The sequence below is a fragment of the Suricata suricatta genome, chromosome 10, assembly GCF_006229205.1.
Source record: "Suricata suricatta isolate VVHF042 chromosome 10, meerkat_22Aug2017_6uvM2_HiC, whole genome shotgun sequence".
Classification (NCBI taxonomy): Eukaryota; Metazoa; Chordata; class Mammalia; order Carnivora; family Herpestidae; genus Suricata; species Suricata suricatta.
This window is the reverse complement of record NC_043709.1, coordinates 106,950,547-106,957,908: the sequence shown is the minus strand read 5'-3', so window position 1 is coordinate 106,957,908 and position 7,362 is coordinate 106,950,547.

The following is a 7,362-nucleotide window of genomic DNA, read 5'->3' as shown; positions in this document are numbered from 1 at the left end:
GATTTCTTTCATAAGTTTTCTATAGTTTTCATCATATAGGTCTTTTACATCCTTGGTTAGGTTTATTCCTAGGTATTTGACGGTTTTTCGTGCAATCGTGAATGGGATCAGTTTCTAAATTTCTCTTTCGGCTGCTTCATTTTTGGTGTATAGGAATGCAACTGATTTCTGTACATTGATTTTGTACCCTGCGACTTTACTGAATTCATTGATCAGTTCTAGAAGGCTTCTGGTGGAGTCGATTGGGTTTTCCATGTAGAGTATCATGTCATCTGCAAAAAGGGAAAGTTTGACTTCTTCCAAGTCTTCATCAAATTTTGAGCCCTGTATTGGGCCAGGTGCTGAGCCTAAAGTTTGCATAAGACTCTCTCTCTCTCTCTCTCTCTGTCCCCATTCATGCTTTCTCTTTCTCTAAAATTAAAAAAAAAAAAGAATTATAATTGCTTCCAATACATAGTCCTGCTTTTCTTTTCCCTTCAGAGGGGTATGTGAAAATATTATATTATAAATGATTGGCATACCCATAAATCCCTTCCAAAGAGGTATTTTCTAAAGGATGCTGTTTTTCTGGTCTGCCCATTGAGGCACCAAAACAGTGACAACAAAAGTTGGGGGAATTTACCTACCATTTAGCACCCCTTGCCCCCAAAATTTCTTTTGACTTGGGACGCTAGGAAAAACACTAAGAGATTCATTGAGAAGAATTGCATGTCCTCTATGAAAGAAACCATACAGCATACGGGATATAAAAGGTAAAAATGGCAGTACCTAAATCAGGGCTACCAACTTATGCTTTCCATGCATTTCCTTCTCAGGGACCACTTCCAATGGTGTCTGGTTTACCTGGGTCCAGACACCCTTCCTCCATCTTCTTTGATCTGCAGCACTCTTTGTCCTCTGCTTCTCAACCCTGTACAGGTCTTGTGCCTGATTTACTAATACAAGAGTTCCACGTTTAACTGTAATTACTAAGAGTCAAACTTCTACATATCCAGAAGCATTCTGCCCAATGAGAAAGACTTCAGCAACTCTTTTATTACTGATGTTTTTCTCATTCTAAGTGTTTGGCACAAATCGCTGCAAATACTGGAAATTCTGAGTATGCGAATGTGCTTACTCATTCCATTGGTCAGATGCTGGTGAAGTCTCTCTGTAAATCATCCTGAGGCCTTTGTTACATCACCTGCATCTCACTGACCTCTCCAAATTCAAGTGTGAAAAGAAGTATCTTCCTATTGACCATTGCTTGGAAGGACACACACACATTACTCAGAAATCATCCACTTTATCCACCATTGTTAACAACATCCCACTATTAAAATTCTCCTTTGATTGTGGTGGATGGTATTGAATGTGCCTATAATCAACAGAAAGCTGCATCACTAGAGTTTTCTGTTTCCTTTCTACCCACGTGTGAGTTACTTTTTAGTTACTTTGATTTAATTTGTTTATTTTAAAATAACATATATAATTTAATATTATATAATATGTAATAATAAAATAATATGTAATAAAGTAAATATACATATAAACATTCACTTTTTTTCTGTCTCAAGTCCCAGATCTTTGCCTGATTCTGTTTTTCTCAGTTTAAAATAGAGCACCACCCCATTCCCAGTATTGGAAGTAGGTAATCCTTCCTCAGCAGCTGGGCATATGGGCTGCCCTCGGCTCAAAGTCAAGTTCCTTTTAGGGAACTACCTTCAGCATAAAAGGAGCTGTATTTTCCAAGATGTTTCCCCTTCTTCCCTGTCCTTAGGGCAGCTCCATGGCAAAGCGTAAGGAAAGTGTGGAAGGGATTATGGGACCTGACCCTTATGCCCTTATGCCGTCTGTGACAACTGCGAAGGGTCACCCAGCTCCAGTGCTCCCTGTGAAATCAGCTAGGCCCTCTGTTATGACTACATTGGAGCCCAGCTTCCTCCTTTGCCAGGTTCATGTTCCTCCCATCTCTGTCAGGTGTCCTTCCCCAGCACACTCCCCCAAATAAACCATTTGCATACAAATCTCCATCTCAAAATTCATTTCCAGGAAATCCAACCTACAACATAGTGAGAATCCATCCTTCATCAATGTTCTCTATATCCCAACCTATTTAAATATTTCTGCTTGGTTTTAACCTCTAGTAAACAAATCCATTTAAGGTATTTTGTTGCTTTCCAATCTGAGGTAAGTGCTCTCAATTTTAAAACCTATGATTTTAGATTCCAAGGCAAAATACTCCTCCTCTGACTTCACAAATGGACACTCCAGAAATAGAGTGAGATGCAGAAAAAGAAAGGCTTTGGGGTTGCATTGACATACAACTGCAGGATGAGTAACACAACCCAGCTCTCCAGGATGTCACCTTTCCTCTCTGCCATTTAGAAACTCAGGCACCCACTAAGCAAATGGTCTAAGGGATTGTAGATAAAGTGCATCTGCTGCTCTTGACCTGAAAGTTCCTCCCGCTCAAGTAATTTTCCATGTCTCTGACAAAATTTTGATTTTTGTTTTTCTATGTGTGTGACATCAGTTAAGGATTGAATCCCTACTACATTTGCTTGCAGAGCAACTCCTTTTATAGACTTAGTTGCTATAGGAAAGGAATGAAATAGGTTTTTTAAATGTTGGAGCAAAGGCATGGGGGAGAGGATGACTTGATCGGTGCATTCTCTGAGCCTGCTCACATTCCACAGTTTATGTGCTACAACCAGGACATGTTTCGTAAAGAAAGTTATATTTGACTAAATTGTCCTTCTGACGTAAACCTATAATTTAAAAATTATATATATTTAGAGAACAAGTCAAAACAGGAAACGCATTCCCAAAGTGGATAAAGATATTTGAGCATTAAAATACCTACTGCTATCATAGTAGACCTAGGTCCTGTGTTTAAATAGAAAAACACTGAAAAGTACCAAAAGAGTAGGCAAAGGAGTCAGACCATGTTTGTACTTCTGGAAGGGGCTGTGGGTGTTCTCTGGTTGGCAGAATATTCCTTCTTTTCTTCCTTCTTGGGAGAGAGGCCCTAGTGCCCACTGTCCCACATGTGGGGGCTGTTGTAGGAGTAGAGGCTGAGTTTGGGCAAAGTATGACAGACAAAATGGAATCCATGTCTTCATGGATAAAAAGCTTTGAGCAGGAAAGGTTAACCTAAAACTCAAGGAGAGCCTGAGTGGAAGAAAAGAATCCAAAAGAGGGCACGTGTTACGAAGGTTGTAACCCTAGAAGTTCTTCGACTGATGATCCTAGGTTTGTTCTTACTAAATTGGTTTCCTAGCTGGGAAGACCAGAAGAACACAACCAGAAGTCAAGTAAGAAGTCTGGATTTGGATAACAGTGCACTACAAGAAACAGTTTTGGGCAGTGGGATCCTGTGCCCGGGAGAGATTGTAATCCCCACTTCCCAGTATATAGGAACACAGGCCACCATTTGGGCCCTGGACAAAGAGTGACTAACAGGATGGCACCTTGCGTTTACCCAAGAACAGTGTTGAGAACTTCTTCTAAAGCTTCCCTAAACATGGTTAAAAACAGGCAGATGATACCTTTCCCATTCCAGAGTGCTTTTCAAGGTTTCCACTGATGGAAAGGTGGCTGGGGCTGTGGATGCAATCCTGCTCCACCTCTGCCTTCACGCCATCTGGTCATTGTTATACACTTCAACAAAGAAGACAACTTTACTGTCAAAGTGAACTAACCAAATTGTTCACTTCTTTGACCTTTTTGAAGCACTCTCCATAGTATCTTGTAAATAACAGGCATACAGTAAATATTTCCAAATGAGTGAATGAAAAAAAATTGTATGTAGTTTTGAATGAATGAATAAATGTTGTCCTATGTAAGGGAAACGGTGAATTTCAGAGACTTTTTATGGTCTAGATGCGTGATTCTCTGAGATCCCTGAGATTGGCTATGACTGAGTCTATGGAAAGCAGCATCCATAATGGCCTTAAAAATCCCTCTCCCCTATGGTCACTCCTGTGTGTAATGTGATCTCTTCCTCTGGAGTATGACTGGACACAGAATAAAACATGAAAAAAGAACAAGATGTCCCTTCTGAGATTAGAGTATAAAAAGACAGTGGCTTTTCTCTTGCAGATTGCCCTTACTCTCTCATTTGCTCACTGTGCTGGAAGCTAGATGCTACATTGTGAGCTGCCTATGGAGACACCCACATGGCAGTGATCTCACCAATCAAAAGACAGCAAAGAAGTAAGGACCTCAATCCAATAGCCTGGAAAGAATTGAATCATGCCAACAACAATATGAGTGAGCTTAGGAGTAGATTTTTCTCTCAGTTGAGCCTTCAGATAAAATGGCAAAATTACCCAAACACGACATGCACTCACAGAAATTGTGACATAATAAATGTTAGTTGTTTTAAGTCTGTGAGTTTGGATGCAAGGTGTTATGCAACAATAGAGAACTATTAGAAATCCATTATAAAAGTAAAAGTTATTAAATAATTTTATAGTTTTTAAAACCAAGGTACAAAATGTATTTTTCAGGGCCACCCAGGGAAGCAACAAAACAAGAAATGGAGTTTAGATACTAATTAATTCCAAAACGAATTTTCTCCTAGACAAAATACAATGACATTTTATGTGAAATGATGCTAGTAGAATCCATGACATTGGTAGCCACACGTGTCCCCTTTTATTTTGCCTTGATTTGTTTTTTTTTTAATCTCTTTATGGAGTAATGACCAATACTGGGCCTTATCCCAGGGAATATTATTCCTTTAACAAGATATTTTTTTTCTTTTCCAAAAGAAAGAAATTCTAGGCATTCAGTGTACATTCTAACAAAATTAGATGTTGAAGTATAGGGAAAAAGTAACTTTCAAATAAGCACACGATTATCAAGCCATCTTCTTTTTACCCGCCATGTTGAGAGCTGTCATAAATTTTTCATTCTTGAGAATCCTGTTCCAAAATTGATGATGCTTTGAGAAGCACCTCTTAATTATACTTTCTTCTTATTTAAGTGGAAGGAAAATCTCTTCTAAATGGAATCTCTTCAAGTGAAGTGTTTAGCCAGGATCCTCAGCATTCTTCCCACAGAGAAATAACATCGCTCTGATGTAACACTCCTGTAATTGAGTACAGCACTTGGAGATAAGAATACTTCACTTCAATCAGGCCAATTTAAAAAACAGTCATTGAAGAAACCAACATGCACTTAAAATGAAAGAAGCGTCTCATATTTAAAATTCTAAACTTTGAGTCTATATGGATTAAGTATTCTTTTCTGAAAAATATACTTGTATGTTACTTATATATACTTACATATGATAAATATGATAAAAGAAAATCAATAAATTACTGACGTAGTGGGGTCCTCATATTTGGTGACCACTGTTGGCAAGTTGACCTTGGACCAGCTTTAAAACACAGTCGTTCTACAACAAACATGGTTATAACAAGGTTTAATGTATGAAGTGATCTGTAAGTAAGGACCCAGTAAGTCTGGCACTGGAAGAAAAATAAGCTCATCTTTTGGGAGAAAGTGTCAACTCTAAGAGAGCACGGTCACTAATCTATGGCTCAAGGCCAACATGGTATTGCAGTACCTCCACAGGCTAAGTGGGCTGGAACAATGACACCCACCATATCAACAATGACACAGATACCACAGCCTCCTGTATTCATTATTACAGCATTGTTATGGAAGTGCTGGACCGGAAATGAGGAGGTAACTTGTCTAACACCATGAACCTGGTGAATGGTGGAGGCTGGATTCAAACCTAGATCACTTTGATTCCAAAGTGTGGTGCTTCTGACTATACTATATTGACTCTAAACCCCTGACTTCAAAGAAGGTGGAGCTCAGGCCTTTAAGTCCAGAGCCTTGACTCATGTGGGATATACAACTGTCTTTGGTAAAGTGTAGACACACAACCACCGTGTCATTCCATGTGTACAGAGGAATGACTTTCCAAGGGCAATTACTACAAAAGTAAGATGCAGAAGAAAGGCCTTGAAACAGTGGCTTGCAGAAAGATCAAAGAGTTTTTCTTGGGTATCTTTTCCCCAGAGTATTCCTAAGAGAGGAGCCCATCCTGCTTTTCAATCTTCCCAGGAAAAACTCACATGAAGGCTTAGAATAACATGATATATCCATATTTCATATTTATTTATGAAAAGACTGAGATTCACCCATTGTCTGTTTATCATTAGTAAGAATGCTGAATATTTTCTATCCTAATTAAAGAATTATGTTGCTTTTTCCCCCATAAGAGGCATTTACTATGATATATCATAAAAAGTATTATAAAAATATCTGATATTTTATATGTATTTTTTCAGTAAATACAATAGTCTGACTTACAACCCCAAGAAATTATTGAGATATTCTTTTAGGGTAAATACTAAGGCTCCCTTGACATTTAGAATCAAAGAAGAAAAACAATTAATGTGTGCTTAAACCAATTTCCATTTTCTATGGTAATTCTAGCCCATTTGATCATGCCTCTCTCTCCAAGTGTGTGGTACCTTTGGGCAGAAATTCAGTCCACCTACATGTATTTATTTAATGTCTATTAAAAATCACATTATGGACACTATATCCTGTCAGACTGTCCCATTTATGGTGAAATTTTTAAAATTTCCTGCCATACCCCTCATAGCTTCTATTTCCCCCTCATTAATCCTTCAAAACCCCTGGGAGGTAAGATTGTACACATAATTTCATCCCTATTTTAAAATACCATTTAGAGTTTTGCTTTGAAATTGCTTTTAGGGCTGAATGTTTGGCTTTCTTAAGTGAACCCGTAATAAACAGTGTTGAATTCTCTCCAAATTACCTCGAAGAATTACCTGCTTATCTGGAAGAACCATCAGTGTAATTTTAAGGGATTTTGTTTTTATTCAACGACTCTGAGTCTTTGAACTTCTCTGTCTTGATTTTTCAATCTTTCCACAGGAAGGCTCTGCTGAGAATGAGCACTTTGCAGCACTATTCTTCATAAATGCTGAAGAGTGTTTTTGTTTCTACTTTGGTACTTGTGATTCTACTCCAAAGGAAGCAAGATTTCCAAGATTAGGACAGTTTAGTCTGGAAAGGAGGCTAGTTAATGGAGGTGTGATTAAAAGGTACTTAGGGTTTTGAGAATCTTGTGAAAATGACATGATCCATTTTTTACCTTGTACAAAACTCAACAAGGAAATGCTCCAGGCACCCGACTATTGGTAGACTTAGGTCCAATCATAAATTTCTGATACAACTTTTATATAGAGTACCATTATTACCCCTATTTTTCAGAGAATAAAAATGAGATGCAGAAAAGCTAAAGAAACTGCTACTTAGGGTCATGGAGTTGGAAGCAGTGGAGTAGGAATTGTGCACACGGTTACAGTTGGATTCCAGAGCCCAACT